We start from the raw sequence: 19,272 nt of genomic DNA on the forward strand, positions 1-19,272 counted from the left end.
GGTAAAAGCATGGTAATTTTTAACAGTCAAACCTAATTCAATCTAAAGTATTTCTGGATGCATTTTTTGGTATTTCATTGTATAAAACCATGTACATTGCCAATTTTTAATGTTATATGCTCACAAACCAGGCCATTTTGAAGCTATAACATGTAACTTGGTAGGCATGGCACGATACACCAACATTTTCTCTCTCTCTCTCTCTCTCTCTCTCTCTCTCTCTCTCTCTCTCTCTCTCTCTTTCTATATATATATATGCATTAAATATTGATCATTTTATATACAGAAATTTTTAGTCACTACATTTTTTACTATACCATTCTCAGTTATGTGACCCACAATTTAAGGAACTGTGTATTAAGGGTTTATACACATAAGTAACTTAAATTATTTGACTGAAAATTTTCTGGAGGGAATTTTTGATGTCCCTGTTCCTCAGACTGTAGATGAAGGGGTTCATCATGGGAACTACAATGGTATACATTACTGAAGCCACCATACTTTCCTTGGAAGAAGTAGAAATAGATGAACTAAGGTACACACCAAGACCTGTTCCATAAAATAAGCAAACAACTGACAAGTGGGATCCACAAGTAGAGAATGCTTTATATTTCCCTAAAAATGATGGAACTCTAACAATTGAGGAAATAATTTTATAGTAGGAGTAAAAGATTCCTGAGGCAGGGAGGAAACCAATAATGATACTGACAAGAAATATGACTAAGTTATTCATAGAAGTGTCAGAACAGGCAATTTTTAGAAGCTCTGGAACATCACAGAAGAAATGAGGGATTTCTAAATTAGTGCAAAATTTTAGTTGTGACATCATCAAGCAGTGTACCTGTGAATCAATGAGACTGATACAAAATGACACTATGACCAAACATCTACACAGACGAGGGTTCAGGAGTTGGTAGTGTAGAGGGTGACAAATGGCAACCCATCGATCATAGGCCATCACTGCCAGTAGTAGACTGTCCATACACCCAAAGAGGGCGAAGAAAGACACCTGAGTTAGGCATGCTGCATAAGTTATGGATTTTTTTTTGGGTCTGCATGTTTATCAGTATTTTGGGGACTGTAGTGCTGCTGAAACCCATGTCAGACAATGAAAGATTGTAGAGAAAGAAGTACATGGGGCTGTGGAGGTGGGAATCAGAGCTGATGGCCAAGATGATGAGCACATTTCCAAGCACAGTCATCAGGTATGTAAGCAGTAATAGTATAAATAAAATGGGCTGCAGTTCAGGGTCATCTGAGAGTCCAAGGAGAAGAAATTCCATGTTACATGTTAAATTGTGTGGTTCCATGAGGCTAAAACCTTTTTTAAAAGAAAAAATTACAAACAACCATTGTAATGAATTAAGCATTATAGAGGGAACTTGCTACATGCCTGTCATTTTGTAATTCAGTAATTCATAAAGAGTCATTCATACTTGCTAACTTTTTAGGCTTAGATATAATTTATTTATTATAAAAATGTTCATATGTTAGAAAATTTGTCTTCTGTTTGGTAGTTTCTTTTAGCATTTAAGACATGTAATCCATGATTTAAAGGCAGATCAGTGTAGTCAATATAAGAGCGTAAATTGAATCCCAACATAAAAAGTGTAAAGAATGAAGGAAAGCAGGGAAAATATGAAAGAAAGGAAAGGATAAAGTATAGAAGAAATACAGGTAGAAAGGAATGAGCAAAGGAAGTAAGGAAGAAATAAGGAGAAATGAGAAGAGAAGCAAAGGGAAGGGAAGGCAAAAGAAGGCAGGGCAGGGCAGGGCAGGGCAGGGCAGGGCAGGGCAGGGCAGGGCAGGGCAGGGCAGGGCAGGGCAAGGCAAGGCAAGGCAACACAAAGAGTGTGTACAGGACAGGACATGCCAGGACAGAAAAAAAAAGGAAAGTAAAGGAACAGAAAAGAAAAGCACAGAAAGAAAATAAAATAAAATAAAATAAAATAAAAGAAAAGAAAAGAAAAGAAAAGAAAAGAAAAGCCATGAAACCTCATGGGAAGTCCACAAATTAAAGTAGGCTTTTGTAGGCATTAAGAGAATCAAACCTCTTTGGTTTCCTTTTATAATGAATTGTGACTTCCTATTCAATACATTTTCTTTTCTGCCATTCATAAATAGAATATTACCAAAGCTGGTACTACATGGTTTGAATTTGTAGATAATTAACTGTGAGGTACATAGATTTCTTTATTAAAAAAAAGTTTACCTGTCTTGAGCATTTTGATAAAGCAAAACAGACTAAGTCATGTACAATGTAACTTTAGTTACAATTCTCAGTTGTGACAAACTCATAACTATTTCTTCCTTGGACTTATATTCTGAATGCAGAGGCTAAAACTAGTTGTGGAGAGTTTGTTCAGCAGCTAAAATCATTTTCCTGTCTGCCAGAGGATCCAAGTTTAGTTCCAAGCACCCTCATCAGGTGGTTCAGAATAGCCTGTAACTCAAACACAGAAGGAACCTACACCCTATTCTGGCTTTTTTTGGGTACCTACACACAACTGTCTTGTATACAAAAATAAAATAAATATTCAAAAAATTTCACTGAACATAAAACTTAGATACTTGTTCTATCAATTGTTGTCAGTCAATTAAAATGTATGTTTTGCATTGTTAATAGTTTCTTTATTTTTCCGTTTTCAGATTTTTTAACTCATCTTCAGTTTAGAGTTAGCTTCTGCTCAAATATGAAAATTATCATGTAAGAATATTTTCAAATATACATGAGTATATAAACATTTAGTATTGTCTTAAATGTTTAATAAATATTCATTATTTTATTGACTGCAAAAATTATTCTATACAATTGATTTTGGATGTGTTAAAAATTAAAAAAGTAAAATGGTTAAGCAATGTTTTTCTTTCTCTTTTTCATTGATAACAAAAGAAGTTTCATTATGCAACATTCCAAAATATATTTTATTATACTTCTCACATCAATTCTTAACTGCCTTCCCTATTTATTCCTGCTCATATTTTCTGCTGACACCTAGCCCCCAATTTTCTCTCTATATTTAAATATAGAGTAACAAGTGGAGAAAATATGATATTTGTTCTTATTAGTCCACATTACTGTTTACCTTGCAGTCCTGCCTCAGTATCCCAAGTCCATGTAGTACAGGTAGGCATATGGTACCATACTTATCTATAATATTTCATTCTTTTTCTTTCTTTTTTGCAATATGCTTTTCTAATTGTCACTCTACATATTGGTCATTTCCCCCTTTTTGTTTCTTTGTTACTTTCCTTGTTTCTTTATTTCATTCCTTGTTTCCTTTCATCATCCTTTGTTTGGTATTTGTAAATTAAGATCTCACATCTTTGTACATGCTAAACATGTATATTAATTATGTAGCTCCATCAATGCAATGCCTTGCCCCATCATATTCTGTAAATGCTACATGAGAACTAGTGAAGAAGTATGGTTTAGTTCACATTTTAACCTTTTGTTGCTATTTGTAACAATCTGCTAATATTTCTTAGCTAAATCTTTAATAAAAGCTTTCAGGATAGGTTTTTGTTTTCATTTCTTTTTTCCCTATTTCACTCAAATTAAACCCACTCACGTACCGCTGAAGAACAAAAGACCACACTGGATCCAAAGGTTTATCTTGAAACTTGGCTTCGCCTTCTGATGACTTCCTAAGTTGTTTTCAATTAAATCATTTTTTCAAGGATATTATATTTCTTCTAAAATCAGCTACCTTAATTTTAAAACTTTAAGTGTTTATTTCTTTTAAAATGTAAAGACATGATTTAATGTCTCAGTGAAATTCAATAACATGTACAAATAATGTGGAGTAATCTTTTTAAGTTTCCAAAATACTTAATTTTGATAAAAATTAAAGAATGAACAGGAAATCTCAAGCATGAGTAATTTGATTATTTTTGCAATATGTATGCTCATTAAATCTACTGGAAAATAACAGGACATGAAACCCATGATTATATTCAATGATTTTTAAATAAAGATAATTTGAAGTAAAGATTGCTGAAATGAAATTTACATAAAAATGTTATCTGTCCATTATGTGTTTGTAGAAACTTTGATGGTGTCATTGTTTTTATTCCACCCCAGATGACTCTGTTGATGAGAATAATTTCAGATAAACCCCTTTGATAAGATGTTATAGAAGGTAAAGTTTAAAATCTTAAAACTTAGCTCTGCTCGACTCTTTTTCTCTTCTCTCTTCTTCCAATAAGTTTGTAAACCCCAGAGTGTTAAATATTTGTGTAGTTGTAGTCTACATGTCTTTTAACACTTTTCATTCCACTTAGATGTTAAGATATTATAGAATACTAAACATCATATTGTTTTGCAAATTTGTGTATTCTCTCATTATAATATCTATCATTATTACCAAAATTTCTGCCTGGTGTAGTTATAAAAGGATGTGATTCTACCCAATAGAAACTGATGTAAGAGAATCAGGACTAAAGGCCATCCTTAGTGATAAAGTGAATCTTTTTCTCAAAAAAGTCAGCAAAAGCTAAGGAATAGATGCAAAAAAATATTTTATAAGAAAAAAAATAAAATGGACTTTGCCAGTAGTGCAATTCAGCCATTGTAGTCCAGTGTTTAATGCATGCAGAATGAGGTTAGATATAAAGTCTTATAAATAACAACAATAAAAATAGCAAAAATGATACAAAAAATCAGGAGCAAATGAAATACAATGAATAAAATAATAGGAGCAAATTGGAGTATCAAATAACAATATTTTGCTGAATCCAATGGTACTTTTCATATTTAATATATAACTGTACTTAATTTCTTTTGTGATTTGTTCAAGTCACAAGCTAGTTATGATTCTCAAGTTTACTCAGAATTATAACATCTGGAGAAAACTTAGATGAGAGAAGTTAAATGTCTTAATAATGAGTTGTCTAATGTCACACTGGTAACACATAACATATGAAATGATAAGTCATATTTTATTCAATCACTTTGTTTAAAAGTAAAATTTTAGCTAATAAATCGAGTATTGCATTAAATTAGTTTAAATAAAATTTTAAGTTTTTTTCCTAGTATAGTCAAATATTGGTGATTTTAATATGTGTGTGAAAAATTTTTTGTAGGTCAGAGGTCAACTTTGAGTATTCTTCATTCTATTTTTTGAGAGAGAGTCTCTCACGGATCCTGAACCCTAGTTGGTTACATTGGCTGGCTAGTCAAACCACACGATCTGTCTATCTCAATTCACTTATTCCTAAGATTACAAACACACACCAAGATATCCATCTTTTTTGTATCACTGTTGGTAGCTGAACACAGGAACTCACTGTGCACAGCAAACTTCTCACCTCATCTTCATCTCTTCCAATCCCTCTAACAGTTCACTGGTTCTTGATATTTATTTCCTATGATTATTTTCATCTTTATTTTTATCACCAGGTGCTCAGTATTTTTAATCAATAGCACACATATTTGAGAGGCATCCATTTCTTCTTTTGGTTGAAAAAATTCTACTGAAGTTAGAATCTATAAGGGTAGACAACTAAAGAGTATATAATAATTCTCACATTAACAAACTAATAATACTAATGCCATAGAAATTTGTGATAAAACTTTGCTTATTGATGCATTTCCATCACTAATTACTCCATATCATATACTTTTACCTTTCTGGTACCAACAATGTAATAACCTGTCTCTCTTTTGTGTCTTCCATAGATTAGTACTTACTAGGCTCCAAATAATTTCCACCTGACAATGACCAGAGGTGACTGATATACTCTTTCACTCTTGCTGGATGTGTGATGATGGTCCAGTTTCTGTGTTCAGGACTGGTAGAAAAACAGTAAATTATGACACTTCCAATGTGGCTGATGAGTACTTGAGGAGATGAAAATTATATATATATAAATTCTGGATCAGAATTGTTAAATTCTAGAGCTGGAACACAACAGGTGCATTTGTGAGATTTTCAGGCTCAATTCACAGAGCTAATAATTATACTTCAAACTATTTAAATCTCTAAGGATCTCTTAGTAGTAATTTAGTAGAGAAATGGCGACAGTGAATATACAGAGAAAGGTTTAACCCTTCCTATCTCAGGAAAAAGCTTAATTGTACTGTTCTGACCTCCAAGATGTAGAGATATTACAAAAATATTACATATAGTGTCAATTAAAAGAAGCAGTATGAGGTTCGATATGTGCAATTTTATTGAGTGGTTAATGAAATTGGTATATAGTCAAGTTTTCCATATAATTATCTGATAAAATTTCTATTTTTTTGAGTTGATATCGGTGAGAAGGAATTTTGCATTCTAATTTCTCTTCAATGAGCATACTTTCTTCATTAATTAATGTCAAGAAAAGATGACACTCTGGTCAGATACAAATCATTTGAGATTCTGAATCATATTCAACTATGATTCATTTCTCTTCTAATAAAATTTTCTCTTTTTTTTCTTTGCCTCCCTATCATTTCCTACTACCTCATTAGCCTCTCATTATGTATAAGGGGCTCTTTCAATCTTAAGATCCTTCTGCTTCAGTCTACTGGATAGTGGGTTTACAGATGTGAGAGGCTTTGGTGATCCCTAATCTCTATATTTAACGCCTTAATGTTTGGGAAAATGTCTTTAGTATATACAGTGTAAAGAGGGGACTTAATGAAAATTATCTTCTACTGCACATTTCAGTTCTTATTTTGGGGATATTGTGAATTAAAATTCTATGTGTTAATAATTGAAACATTGAGTTTTAGTTTACTCACATGAAGGAGAATCAGACAACTACTGATTTAGACGGGGAGAGTATAATAATTATATTTTGCATATAATTGTAGAGAGTAAATTTTATAGAGACCAAACAGCAAGACTACATACATAATAAATACACAATAATGCATACACATATACATGCACACACATGCACACATAACATATACAGATAAAGGTAAACAAACACACACATGTGTGTATGTGTGTGAAAAGATAAATATGAGATATCTTTGAGTGATTATGCACTAGGAGCATGTGATACTGAACACAGTTGTTTGTAGTAAGAACTCTGATCAAACACTATATGAAAGCCAAACTAAGTCTAGAGTCTAAAATGTAGGAGAGAAAAAAAATGTTAGGATTGGCAGTTGCTTGTTTTGTGTTTTTATCACTTTTGATATCATTCTATGGTAAAACATTTAGACAACAATGCCATATTCAACATTACACCTTGGTGAAACAAAAATTTGTGCACCTTTTCCTGTGTCCTCTGTAAATATCAAGAATTTTTGCTTTTTCATTTCTCGTTTTGTTGGTTTGCTTTTTAAAATAATAACTTTTGTTAATTCTGGTGGTCTTTCCAGATAATATGAAGGGAACATTAACCAATTCTACTGAAGATACATTTTTAGAGGAAAAAAATAAATACTACATATTTTTTCACCTAAGTGTTTATTAAACACATAATGGGAAGTATTGATTCAGTTCTAAATATATGCAATTATCAGTGAGAAAGGACCCCATGCTCTCAGAAAATTATAGAAAAGCTGTTTACTGACAACACATGTTGTGGTCCAGTTAATGCCATGAATAAAAAATATTATTAATTTACATATATAAGCAAGAGCATAGCGAAAGCACTGAATTAGACCCATGCATGGGTAGAAAAAAAGGGTTATTGTAAAGTAAAGTGCCATGCATATCACTCAGGGGGCTGAGAAAAGTAAAATGTCAAAACAGCAAGCCTTTGACTGTTTAGTTGACTAGAACTTGATGTCCTTAAATGAAGTACTTGACCTTTGGAGATATATTATAGAAGGTCCTGGTAAACAGATACCAACCTTATTATGTTGATTTTATTAGTAAACAGAAACTTACCTTGTGAGATTCTTGAGAAATTCTGTGGACTTCTGTTCACCCAACAACAGGCATTCACTTTACTTGTTCTGAGTGCTTCTGTTTAGTGCATTGTCTTTAGCACTGCCATTTTGAACTTTCCACTTTTGACTTAACAATATATACCATAAGCAGATATATTCCATATCACCAGAGATCTGAGCAATATAAATTAGAGAAGTATAATCCAAATGTCCTATGTGTCAATTTCAATGTTGCTCACCAGGATTGACCAGGCATTAGACTCCATTCCCATCACAAATGTGTTACAACCAGGCTTTAGACTCTGATTCTATAACAAATGAAGACAGCTTTGACTTATAGTGAGTCATTAGGTGAAATGGATGTTTCTACTTGTGTCATGTGAGAGTTGCCTCATTCCTCTACTGGAGGCTATGCCTATCCACTGGATATAGTCTCTACAGGTTCTAACTTCCTTTTGTAGGGCATTTTGGCTAATGTCCTCCCTGTTGGGTCTTGGGGAACACTTGGGTCCCTGGCATCTGGGACTTTCTAGTGGCTACCCTCAAGTTTTCCCTCCACCAGTGCTACATACCTCTTTTCAAATTCCTGACTCTCTCTACTTCTATCCCATCTCCTTCAGTATTTGAACAATCCCACCCCCTTCTTCATTCCCCCCTCTCTTGCTCCCAGATCCTTCTCTTCCTTTATTTCTTGGAGATTATTAGCTTCCTCATTCTGAGTAAGACTGTAGCATCCACACTTTAGTGTGGTCTTCTTTCTTCTTGGGTTTCATATGATCTGTGAGTTGTATTGTAGGTATTCTGAGCTTCTTTTCGGCCCATATCCACTTATCACTGAGTATGTACCATGGGTGTTCTTTTGTGACTGGGTTACCTCACTCAGGATATTTTTCAGTTTCATCCATTTGCCAGCAAATCTCATGTTTTTAACAGCTAAGTATTACTTCATTGTGTAAATGTGCCTCATTTTCTATATACATTTCTCTGTTGTAGGGCTTTTGGGTTCTTTTTAGCTTCTGGCAATTATAAATAAGGCTGCTATGAACATAGTGGAGAATGTGCCGTTGTTATATGTTGAAACATCTTTTGGATATGTCCAGGAGTACAGCTGGGTTCTTAGGTAGTACTATGTCTAACTTCTGAACAACTGCCAAATTGATTTCCAGAGTGGTTGTACCAGCTTGCAATTCTACCAGCAATGGAGAAGTGTTCCATTGATGGATTGATGGAAACATTGAGGATGTTTCTCCACATCCTAACCAGCATCTGCTGTCACATGTGTTTTTTATCTTAGTCATTATTGCTGGTGTAAGGTAGAATCCCAGGGCCATTTTGATTTGCATTTCCCTGACGAATAAGGATGTTGAACATTTCTTTAAGTGCTTCTCAGTTAATTGAGATTCCTCAGTTGAGAATTCTCTGTTTAGCTCTGTATCCCAATTTTAATAGGGTTATTTGGTTTTTTGGAGTCTAACTTCTTTAATTCTTTATATATTTTGGATATCAGCCCTCTATATTGTATAAAGTTGGTAAAGTTCTTTTGCAAATCTGTGGGTTGCTGTTTTGTTTTCTTGACAGTGTCCTTTGACTTACAGAAACTTTTCAAATTTATGAGGTTCCATTTGTCAATTCTTGATCTCAGAGCATAAGCCATTGGTGTTCTTTTCAGGAATTTTCCACCTGTGTCAATGTGTTCAAGGTTATTTCCTATTTTCTCTTCTATTAGATTCAGCATGTGTGGTTTTATGTGGAGGTCCTTGATCCACTTGAACTTTGTAGAAGGAGATACAGTACATTTCACAATAAAACAAAAGAATATGCCTTCTTCTTAGCACCTCAGGGTACCTTCTCAAAAATCAACCATATAGTCAAACACAAAACAAACCTCAACAGATACAAGAATATTAAATTATCTCGAGTATTCTGTCACACTACCACAGACTAAGGCTAGTCTTCAATAGCATAAAACAACAGAAAGCATATATACATGTGAAAGCTGAACAACTATCTGTTCAATGATAACTTGGTTAGGGAAAAATAAAGAAAGAAATTTAAAACTTTTTAGAATTTAATGAAAATGAAGGCACAAGTTATCCAAACTTATTGGGCACAATGAAAGCACTGGTAAGAGGAAAATTCATAGTTCGGAGGGCCTCCACAAAGAAATTGGAGCAGATTAGCAGCTAGAACAAAATGATGTAAATATACCCAAGAGGAGTAGATGGCAAGAAATAATCAAACTCAGGGCAGAGAACAAAAAGAACTATACAATGAATCAACAAAACTAGGAGCTGATTCTTGGAGAAAATCAAAAAGATAGGTAAACCCTTAGCCAGACTAACCAGAGTGTCCAGAGACAGTATCCAAATTAACAAACTCAGGAATGAAAAAGGAGATATAACAACAGAAACTGGGGAATTTAAAAAAGATGATCAGATCCTACTACTAAAGTCTGTATTCAACAGAACTGGAAAACCTGGATGGAATGGATGATTTTCTAGACAGATACCAGGTATCAAAGTTAAATTGGGATCAGATAAACCATCTGAACAGCCCCATAAACTCCAAAGAATTAGAAGCAGTCATTAGAAGTCTACCAACCAAACAAAGGCCAGGACCAGATGGTTTTAGTGCAGAATTGTATCAGACCTTCAAAGAAGATTTAATACCAATATTTCTCAAACTATTCCATAAAATAAAAACAGAAGAACACAACACAATTTTTTCTATGAAGCCACACTTAAGCTGATACCTAACCCACAAATGGAGTCAACAAAGAAAGAGAACTACAAACAAATTTCCCTTATGAATATCAATGCAAAAATACTCAATATAATTCTGACAAACAGAGTTCAATAACACATCAAAGTGATCATTAAACACTATGAAGTAAGCTTCATCCCAGGAATGCAAGATTGGTTCAATATATGGAAATCCATCAATGTAATCCACTATTTAAACAAACTCAAAGAAAAAAAACCACATGATCATTTCATTAGATGCTGAAAAAGCCTGTGACAAAACAAAACAAACAAACAAACAAAACAAAACAAACACCCATTCATGTTAAAGGTATTGGAAAGATCATGAATTCAATGTGTGTACCTAAATATAATAAAAGTAATATACATCAAACCTATAGCCAACATCAAACCTATAGCCAACATCAAACTAAATAAAGAGAAACTCAAGTCAATCCCATTAAAATCAGGGACAAGACAAGGCTGCCTATTCTCTCCCTACCTATTCAATATAGTACTTGAAGTTCTAGCCAGAGCAGTAAGAAAACAAAAAGAGATCAAAGGGATACAAATTAGGAGGGAGGAAGTCAAGATATCTATTTGCTGATGATATGATAGTATACATAAGCGGCTCCAAAAAAATCCATGAGAGAACTCTTACAGTTGATAAACAACTTCAGCAAAGTGGCTGGATATAAAATTAACTAACAAATCAGAAGTCTTCTTCTACACAAAACAAAAATAGACTAAAAAATAAATTATGGAAATGACACCTGTACAATAGTCACCAATAATATAAAATATATTGTTGTGACTCTAACAAAACAAGTGAAAGACCTGTATGACAAGAACTTCAAGTCTTTGAAGAAAGAAATTGAAGATCTCAGAAGATGGAAAGATCTCCCATACCCATGGATTGGCAAGTTTAATATAGTAAAAATGTCCCTCTTATTGAAATCAATCTTGAATAAATAAAATGCAATCCCAATCAAAATGTCAACAAATTCTTCATAGAGTTAGAAAGAGAAATTCACAAATTCATTTGGAATAACAAAAAAACCTAGGATAGCAAAAACAATTCTCAACAATAAAAAGAACTTCTGCAACCTGCAGATTAGGTGGGCCTATATACAAAATATACAAAGAACTAAAGAAGTTAGACTCCAGAGAACCAAATAACCTTGTTAAAAATAGAGCACAGAGCTAAATAGAAAATTTTCAAGGAAAGAATCTCAAATAACTGAGAAGCACTTAAAGAAATGTTCAACATTCTTAGTTACCATGGAAATGAAAATCAAACCGACCCTGAGATTCCACCTCACACCAATCAGAATGGCTAAGATCAAAACTCAGGTGACAGCAGATGTTGAGGATGTTGAGAAAGAGGAACACTCCTTCAATTCTGATGTGACTGCAAGCTAGTAAAACCACTTTGGAAATCAGTCTTGTGATTACTGAGAAAATTGAAAATAGTTTTACCTGAGGATCCAGCTACACCACTCCTGGGCATATACCCAAAAGATGCTCCAACATATAGTAAGTATACATGTTCCACTATGTTTGCATTAGTCTTATTTATAATAGCCAGAAGCTGGAAACAATCCACATGTCTCTCATCAGAAGAATGGATACAGAAAATGTGGTACATATACAGAATGGAGTACTTTGCTGCAATTAAAAATAACGACTTCATAAAATTCATAGGCAAATGGATGGAACTAGAAAATATCCTGAATGAGGTAACCCAAACACAAAAGAACACACATGGTATGTGCTAACTAATAAGTGGCTATTAGCTCAAAACCTCACAATGCCCAGAGACCATGTGGAGCATAGAAGGAAGGAAGACCAGTGTGTGAATGCTTTAGTTCTGCATTGAAGGGAAACAGGAAAATCATGAGAGGTCGAGGGAGAGTGGGACCTGGGAGGGAGAGAGGAGGGTGAAGAAATAAGGGGGCTGTATCAAGAAGTAAAGGAGATATGAGAAAGTGTCAAAAAATCAAACAAAAATAGTTAGCAGGGTAGTTAGTATGTGTATAGAGCCTATAACAATGTTAGAAACAAGAAAAGTAAACAAAAAATATACAGGTGATAAAAGCAACAGAGAAGGGAAGATCAGGGTACAATAGATGCTATGAGGGAAGTGAGATGGGGAGGCTCTTCAGGGATGGAAGGGAAATACAAACCATGTAAGAGGGGGATAAAATGAAAACAAGGATTCTAAAATTCATAAGGAATAATAGTGTTATTTACCTAAAATAAAAAGTATAGACTATCTAATTTCTTGTATAAATATACACATAGATTTAATGAATTTTTCTCATCTGGCTGACAGTACTTCCTTCAGGAGTTAAAAACCTCCTAAGAAAAACAAAATACCAGACAGAAGAAAGTCCTCTTTTTAATTATTTTCTAGGAATGGACAACAGATTTATAAAGCATAAAATTGCTGAAGATACAATTCACTTCTGAAACAAGGCCTAGAGAATCTGAGCATTAAATGACTGAAATGACCATTCACAAAAATTAGCATTCATAGTACCAGAAGGCATATTAAATCTTCTAACGGATGAAGGTCACAAACTGTCCTATGAAGTTACAACATCTATGAGCTACATCAATGGCCAGCATAGCATCATATCTCTAAGTGTACAGTAGTGGCACCCATGTTTTCAGGGTAAACTCAGTTCACTCTTTGAACTGAAATCTTGAGCAAATAGTAGGAATCAAAGACTAGTACTGGATTCTAGCCAACTATTCAGTGAGACTGAGCTCATGGGTTTTAGAGGAAAAAATATAATCGCTAATCTGCTAAACCAGCATGGATGTTTAAATCTAAACATCCATCCTAATAACTGCAGATAAGGTTAATTCATAGCCGTCATCAAAGAAGCTTCTATTTACAACACACATGCACCAGTACAGAAAACCACAACCAATCAAAATTCAGGTTGTGAAAGTTCATGCCAATGAAAACATCTAAAAATACTCCCACATCTAAGGTTTGGGGAACATTCTAGAACAAGTGGTGAAAATATAAGTCAGAGGATTTGGGAGTATGCATTGAGATAAGTCTTCTAGTAATTTCTGAAAGTCTTCTTATAAATTCTGAACAGTATGTCTGCCCAAATAAGAGCTGAGCAAGGATGACACAAATGGAAATGTTAAACTGGTGGGGTAAAAGACCATGAAGCTTCAACCCTACCCAAAACTTGTACACAATTGAGGAAAGCTGAGAGTGGTAGAGTTGTTTCTCCATGTGCAGGAGAATACCAATATGTTTTCCAGTGCCAAACATTTTGAAAATATAATATAGATCTAATAATATGGATAGGTCATGTTGTATTTAGGAATATAAACTCATATAAATGTAATATATGCATGTAATAACAACTAGTGAAAAAGAGGCCATGGATTTGAAAGAATGTGTGAAGCAGCATATGAGACTGTTTGAAGTGAAGAAGTTTGTAAATATAATCAAATAATTAAAATAATAAAACTTTAAGGATGAAAAGTTATTATAATAAATAAGTAAATGTAGTAAAATAAGCAAAATAAATAAATAAAATAAGCAAAAATAGTAATCTACAAAGTAACAATTCCTATGAAAGAATTTTGGTTTTCTTTTTTTTTAATGGGCATTTTTTTATATTTACATTTTAAATGTTACCACCTTTCCAGGTCTCCCCTCTGGAAACCCCTATCCCATCCTTTCTCCTCCCTGCCTCTATGAGGATGCTCCCCACCCACCCACCCACTCCCAACTTTCTGCCCTGGCATTCCCATACACTGGAACACCAGACCCCACAGGACCAAGGGCCACCCCTTCCACTGATGTCCAACAAGGCCATCCTCTGACATGTATGTGGCCAAAGCCATGATTCCCTCCATGTGTACTCTTTGGTTGGTGGTCCAGTCCCAGGGAGCTCCAGAGGGTCTGGCCAGTTGAAACTGTTGCTCCTCCTATGGGGCTGCACCCCCCTCAACTCCTTCAGTCCTTTCTTCAACTCATTCATCTCAGACCCTGCACTCAATTCAATTATTGGCCGTGAGAAGCTACCTCTGTATTTGTCAAGTTCTGGCAGAGCCTGTCAGGAGACAGGCATATCAGGCTCCTGTCAGCAAGCACTTCCCAGCATCCTCAATAGCATCCAGGTTTGACTACTATGGGATGGATCCTCAGGTGGGGCAATCTCTGATTGACCCTTCCTTCAGTCTCTGCTCCATGCTTTGTCTCCATATTTCCTCCTGTGAGCATTTTGTTCCCCATTCTAAGAAGCACTGAAGCATCCACACTTTTATCTTTCTTCTTCTTGAGCTTCATATGGTCTGTGAATTGTATCCTGGGTATTCTAAGCTTTTGGCCTAATATTCACTTATCAGAGAGTTCATACCATGTGTGTTCTTTAGTGACTGAGTTACCTCACTCAGAATGATATTTTCAAGTTCCATCTATTTGCCTGTGAATTTAATGAAGTCATTGTTTTTAATGGCTGAGTAGTACTGTGTAAATATAGCACATTTTCAGTTGTGGAACATCCAGGTTGATTGCAATTCCATGTTATTATACATAAAGCCTCTATGAACATAGTGGAACATGTGTACTTATTACATATTGGAGCATTTTCAGGGTATATGCCCAGCAATGATATAGCTGGGTCCTCAGGTAGTACTATGTCCAATTTTCTGAGGAATGGTCAGACTGATTTCCAGAATAGTTGTACCAACTTGCAACCCCACAAGCAGTGGAAGAATGTTCCTCTTTCTCCACATCCTTGCCAGCATCTGCTGTCACCTGAGTTTTTGATCTTAGCCATTCTGACTGGTGTGAAGTGGAATCTCAGGGTCATTTTGATTTGCATTACCCTAATGACTAAGGATGTTGAACATTTCCTTACGTGTTTTATCGCTATTCAAGTTGACATTTCTCTATTTAGCTCTGTACCCCATTTTAATAGGGTTATTTGGTTCTGTAGAGTGTAATTTCCTGAGTTCTTTACATATATTAGATATTAGTCCTCTGTCAGATATAGGATTGGTAAAGATCTTTTCCCAATCTGTAGGCTGTTATTTTGTCCTATTGACAGTGTCCTTTGCCTTACAATTTTATGAGGTCCCATATATTGATTCTTGATCTTAGAGCATAAGCCATTGGTGTTCTGTTCTGAAAATTTTATCCTGTCCCATGTGTTTCAGGTGATTTCCCACTTTCCCTTATATCAGATTTAGTGTATCTGTTTTGGTTTTGTTTGTTTGTTTTTTGTTTTGTTTTGTTTTGAGGTCCTTGATCTACTTGGACTTGAGCTTTGTTCAGGGAGGTAAGAATAGATCAATTTGCATTCTTCTACATTTTGACTGCCAGTTGAACCAGTACCATTTGTTGAAAAAGCTGTCTTTTTTTCTGCTGGATGGTTTTAACTCCTTTGTCAAAGATCAAATAACCATAGGTATTCCTGTGCATAAATACACCATGATATTATCTTTATTCATTCATTAGTTTATGTATTTCTAGGTTGTTTCCAATTTCTTCCTACCATGAACTGTGCAGCAATAAAGATGGATATACAAGTGACTGTGTAATAAGATGTAAACAGATACCTTTAGGTATATGCCCAAGAGTGGTATAGCAATATAGTAAAGGATATATATTCCTAGCCTCATGAAGAACTGCTATGCTGATTTCCAGAGTTGGTATTCATGTTAGCATTTCCACCAGCAACTAAGTGTTGTCCTTTCCTAATATTCTTGTCATTATAAGCCATCTTTCTAATTTTAATTTTTTTTTACTTTGACCACTCTGACTGGTGTAAGATAAAGTCACAATGAAGTTATATATATATGTGGTGTGGGTTTTCCACCTCTATTTATCAGTTGCTTAGAGATTAATTAATCCTTTTGCTTTCATAGGTATGATTAACCTTTAAGAATTAAGGTTTTTCTTGTCATGCATTCTGTAGAGCACTCTTGGTTGATAGTTACTAATTAAACTTGGTTTTATCAAAGAATATCTTTATTGATTGTGATTAAGAACCTTTTAGGGTATACATCTGCAGTCTCTAGGCATTTGTGAAACATTTTTTAGGCTCATTTTGCTTTCAGAGTCTTCACTGAGTACTCAACTAGAATGATGAAAGGAGTCTTTGAATTCTGTAGAATTCAATGTCTAGAATTATTTTATACTGTAAAATATTTAATAAGAAAAGAAAACATATCATATACTGTACTATATTTATGTGAGAATACTTTACAATATCATCAAAAATTTTAGTAACAAGGTATATTACATTAGTTGTACCACTGTGCAAATGAGGCCATGAATCAATTTTTTCAAGTCCAAATAAAGTTTTTCTTTTTCCCTTTTAGAAACTATTGCTTCAATACCTTCACCCAAATCATCTTTTTTTTCTGTTAATAACTATTCTTGGATGTATTTTTTTTATTTTTTATTACTTTATCAGTATTTGTATATACATATACACTTATACATGCATATATATATGAACAATAATAAATTAATAAGATGTATTTAAAAAGCATGGGGGGTCAGGGAGAGTGGGAGGAAGGACAGAAAGGGGAAAATAATGCAAATACAGTGCTCATATATAAAACTCTCAAAAAGGAATCCAATTCTCCAAAACGTTCAACAGATTAACCAGCATCCCACAATACAAAAATAAACATGACCTATAATTATGTTGAAGGACATTTTAACTCGTTACAAACTTTGAAGTTTAAAATGAAATCAATAAAAATTATTTTACCCAACATACTAACAAAAACCACAATAACGTTTTATAATTCAAAGTATTTCTGAGAACAAGAAAATGGATTGTCAGGAGCTAAATCGGCAGAGCCAGGGGGACACCGTGCACCATTTCCTTTTTCCTTTTTTTTTCCATCATCAAATCACAATTTTCACCCTTTAACACAGGGACCATAAACACAAAAATGTAGGAGGTGGGGAAGGGGATAACACAGGAGCATAGGTATTCAGGGGGAGTACAGATATCCTTCAGAACAGGGGATCAGCTGGATGAAGGTTCAGGGGTCAGGTCACTATGACTCTGCCTATGATTCACTTGTCCTTATCTATTTTGGTACTATCCACCAAGGCTGCCTATTTACAAGGCCTATAACAACTCAAGCTGGTAGATTTCCACAAAAGCTGACTGTTTACAATAGTTTATAGCCATCTGTTTCAGTATTTTTTCCATAGAGACCCAAAACTTTGTGTTAGCAGGCATGAATGTCAGGCCTATTGCTGATTTTAGGCTTATGGCTGATTTTAGGCCTTCTGGGTATAAGCAGGGCTGTCCCTGACATCTCCTCCCTTCTCCAAGTATAGAGGGCTGTGGCGATTTTAATCTTGTCAAGGCGGGGATAGAGGCCTGACCTCCAGTAATTAAAGGGGACCTTGTAATGGCTCAAGTCCTCCTGTCGTTGTTCAGTGAGGCATGAAGGCCATACCCGTCCCGATGTCTTTTTCCTGGAGAGGAGATACTTTTGACATCAACCCCTATGCAGTCAGGCTTGTCCCTCAGGGAACCCAGAAACATATTTTTAATTTTTATTTATATTCCCTTGCAGTGCTTAGCCTTGCAGCCTAAGCAAGAATTCAGATCGCCAGACAGGGGGGTTCTGGGTGGCCCCTCTCTGCTTGGTCTAGGGGCAGAAGTCCCCTCTTTTAGGTTGGGTGGAGATGGGATTTGGGAACACCTTGGATAGAGTAACAACCTCATTTAGAGTCTTGTGATCCTCCATAGCTAACTTATGATAATGTATCTGAATAGATTTTGCTATCAGATTATCTATCTGTTGTTTCACAAATTTAGTCAGCCTATTTAAGGCCCAGGGACCAAAGGAAATAAGCAAAAATAACCCAATTAATGGTCCCAAGATGGAAGGAAGTAGGGTTAACAATCATGGAGAGGTTGAGAACCAATTCTTGTACAAGCTCTCATTTTTCTTTTTCTCTCTTTGTCTTTTCTCAAGACCTTCTCTGGCCTTTTTCATGCTCTCTTTAATCATCCCTGTTTTGTCTATGTAAAAGCAGCATTCTTCTTTAAGGGCTGTACACAGTCTAGAGCTGTATATAGTCTTTTCTATTGCAAAAGAGAAAATCAAGTCCAATAAAGTCCCTTACAATTTTGGGGGATCACATCAGACAGTGAAATGAGGGATTTCTTCAGATTAGTGATGTCAATCTATAGCTGTTTGATGTCCATGTCAAAGGCCCATCAGAGGTCTGAGTAGTATAAGTCCGGAGGCCAGCATCAGGATTAGGACTCCTAACAGCAGACATCACAGGTGATTAATTTTTACCTGGAAAGGAAAAAAAAAAGGGAGTTCTCAGGGAAAATTTCTCTTCCCTGGATGTCAATTGTTATCTTATTTATAATTGGGCCTGGTTTTGTGGAGGTATCTATTTAATTCATTAATCTTTTTTGGCGGCCCTTTAGCTGTGCCTTTTGTGGTATCAAACAGGCATATCAATCCTCAGTTCCATATAGAAACTGGGTCCTGGCCATTCCAGTGGCACTGGTACAAGGAATAATTTCAATTCAGTATTTTTTTCACTAATTTCAAATCAAAATTATCTGTACAATGAAGTATGAAATTTGTCCTTTTTTTTTTTTGAGACAGGGTTTCTCTGTGTAGCCCTGGCTGTCCTGGAACTCACTCTGTAGACCAGGC

General features: G+C 34.9%; 1 pseudogene across 1 annotated transcript; it reads right to left on the minus strand.

The window, feature by feature from the left end:
- Positions 1-382: 382 nt before the first annotated feature.
- On the minus strand, positions 383-5,813 carry LOC143439548 (olfactory receptor 7E24-like; annotated as a pseudogene). The gene is made up of 2 exons (XR_013107731.1): positions 5,693-5,813; positions 383-1,321 (listed from the first exon to the last, which is right to left on the minus strand). The product of XR_013107731.1 is annotated as an olfactory receptor 7E24-like (transcript).
- Between the last annotated feature and the right edge of the window lie 13,459 nt (positions 5,814-19,272).

Source organism: Arvicanthis niloticus, chromosome 27 (genome assembly GCF_011762505.2).
Source record: "Arvicanthis niloticus isolate mArvNil1 chromosome 27, mArvNil1.pat.X, whole genome shotgun sequence".
NCBI lineage: Eukaryota > Metazoa > Chordata > Mammalia > Rodentia > Muridae > Arvicanthis > Arvicanthis niloticus.